Below are 2,848 nucleotides of genomic sequence, written 5' to 3' on the forward strand. Positions count from 1 at the left end.
TTTGTTAGCCAAGTAGAGGTCGCCTGCCAAGATCGTTCCCCCCCGCCACTGCCCCCCCGCCACCTCGCAACAAAAATACCAGTCATCTCTCCATCCTGATGCTGTATTTCCAGCGTGGTATCAAATGACATTCAACTCTACCCCCGGCTTTTAAAGAAAAAAATATCTGGAGTATTGGAAAAGGACTGTTGTTTGTTTTTTTTTTTAATTTTATTTTAGTTTTTTTCTGCCGAGGTCGCTGGTGTGGGGGTGGGGGGGTTGGGGGGTGAACCCGTCCCTCTGGTGCCAGGCTTTTTTTGGGGAGGGGGCGGTTGTAAGCGAGAGCCAGCGCGGGGAGGTCGGCGTTGTGATGTAGCGCATCCCCATCCCACGTGCTCTGTGTACTTGTTGGAAATAAACTTTTGGATTTGTTTCAAGCCTTTGGAGATGATGCTCTCTGTGCGTGGCAGCTCCTGGGGGAGGGGGGGGGTGTTCCCATCCCCGTTGCAGCTGGGTCGCATCCCCAGCGGATTTAGGGGGAGGGTCTCCCTGATGGGGCGTGAGGTTTGGCGGGAGCTTTCGTGGCATTCAGGGAGGGAAAGTGAAGCCTCTCAGGGTTTCAGCCCTCTCTGAGCCGCAGCTCTCTGTTCCCACAGGATGAGCTAACCCCAGGGGGGATCAGGCTCCTTTAAGGTGGGACATTACTCCTTGCGCGAAATCACGGTCGCTCAGAAACTGAGGGACACCTGAAAGCTCTGGTTTCAACAGCAGAAGGACACGGAGCTGTTGGAGCGGGGCCAGGGGAGGCCCTGGAGATGCTGGGAGGGCTGGAGCCCCTCTGCTGTGAGGACAGGCTGAGAGAGCTGGGGGGGTTCAGCCTGGAGAAGAGAAGGCTCCGCGGAGACCTTCCAGCCCCTTCCAGTCCCTAAAGGGGCTCCAGGAAAGCTGGGGAGGGACTCTGGATCAGGGAGGGGAGCCGTAGGATGAGGGGGAATGGTTTTAAGCTGAAAGAGGGGAGATTTAGATGAGATATGAGGAAGAAATTCTTTGCTGTGAGGGCGGTCAACCCCTGGCCCAGGTTGCCCAGAGAAGCTGTGGCTGCCCCATCCCTGGAGGGGTTCAAGGCCAGGCTGGACGGGGCTTGGAGCAACCTGGTCTGGTGGGAGGTGTCCCTGCCCAGGGCAGGGGGTGGCACTGGGTGACCTTTAAGGTCCTCCCAACCTAACCCATGCTATGATTCTATGATCCTCAGGTCATCTCTGGGACCAGGAGCAAGCTGGCAGTGAGCGTTTTGCAGTGAAACCCATCGCCGCTGAGCCCTGTGCAGACGCCGTGTGGGTATTTCCATTTTCCGTGTGTGTTAAGAGCATCTCAGTGAGCAGCAAACGTTGCCCAGCCCTTGGGGGGATGGCAGGAGTGTGACCCGGCTTTTCTGCACCGGCTGCCTCAACTCTCAGCTCCCCGTCCCTTGCTGGCTCCATCGGCCCAGCTTTAAAGGAAAAAAACCACTGGTGTCACCGCGAAGGGACGAGCCAACTGTCGCTCCCACGATGCCTCTGCTGCTCGGCATGCCAAGCCTGGCGACGCTCAGCTGTTGCCATACCTCGCTGGCTCTCCTCCATCTCTGAGGCTTGCTCTGTTTCATCCTCGCTTCCCAAGGCACCGGAGCGGTGGCACAACCACTGAGCATCTGCCGAGCCGGAGGAGGTGTGGGGCGCCCGGGGAAAGTGGACGGGAGATGTTGCTCCCCCACCACGCCACACTACCGCCCACCCCCTGCGTCCCCGACACCGGCCCTGCGCGACTCCCTAATGAGAATAAACCCATTTGCACTAATTGCATTCATTAGATGCAAGTACATTCCATTGGCAGCGGGCAGTGGGATGAGGAGAGGAGAAGCACAACCCTGGGGACAGCTTTGCCATGGGGACTCTCATGGTTGAACCCCAGCCAGCAGGTAGGACCAGGCAGCTGCTTGCTCACTCCCCCCCGCCCCGTTGTGTTGGGAGGGGAGAATTGGAAGAGTTACAAGTGAGGAAAAACTCGTGGGTTGAGATAAAGACAGTTTAACAGGTAGAGAAAAAGCCGCGCGCGCAGGCAAAGCAAAATAAGGGATTCATTCCCTGCTTCCCATGGGCAGGCAGGTGTCCAGCCATCTCCGGGACACCAGGGCTCCGTCACGTGTAACGGTGACTTGGGAAGACAAATGTCATCACGCTGAATGTGCCCTCCTTCCCTCGTCTTCTTCCCCAGCTTTATATACCGAGCCTGATGTCAGAGCGTATGGAATAGCCTGTGTCCACGTGCATGTCCGTGATATGGAATAGCTGATGTCCATGGCATGGAACATGGGTCAGTCGGGGTCAGCTGTCTTGGCTGTGTCCCCTCCCAACCTCTTGTGTCCCCCCCAGGCTACTCGCTGGTTGGGTGGGGTGAGGAGCAGAAAAGGCCTTGAGAGCTTAGCAACGACCAAAACCACCAGTGCATGGTTTCTCGTTTCTCATCCCAAATCCGAAGCGTAGCACTATGCCAGCTGCTACTAAGAAAGTCAGCTCCAGCCCAGCTGAAACCATGACAGGGACTTGTTGCATGTCACCACAGGAGGGGTCGGACTCATCAGGGAAGGGGAAGGTCCCCAAACCCGGGGTGAAAAGGGATGGGTTGGGAAGGGGAAGGGCTGTCCTGAGGGTGAGGAAGGCAGGAGAGGCGGAGGAAGGGTGGAGAGCCCTGTCCTGCTGCTGGTGCGGGACCATGGTGGCCACCGGGCGTGTATTTGTCCCCTGACACCCATGCAGAGGCTTCACTATCTCCATCGCTGGTCACCCTTGAGGGTGGACAATGTGTGACATTGTCACACATCTCGTGGCTG

The sequence above is a fragment of the Chroicocephalus ridibundus genome, chromosome 4 (assembly GCF_963924245.1).
Source record: "Chroicocephalus ridibundus chromosome 4, bChrRid1.1, whole genome shotgun sequence".
Lineage (NCBI taxonomy): Eukaryota > Metazoa > Chordata > Aves > Charadriiformes > Laridae > Chroicocephalus > Chroicocephalus ridibundus.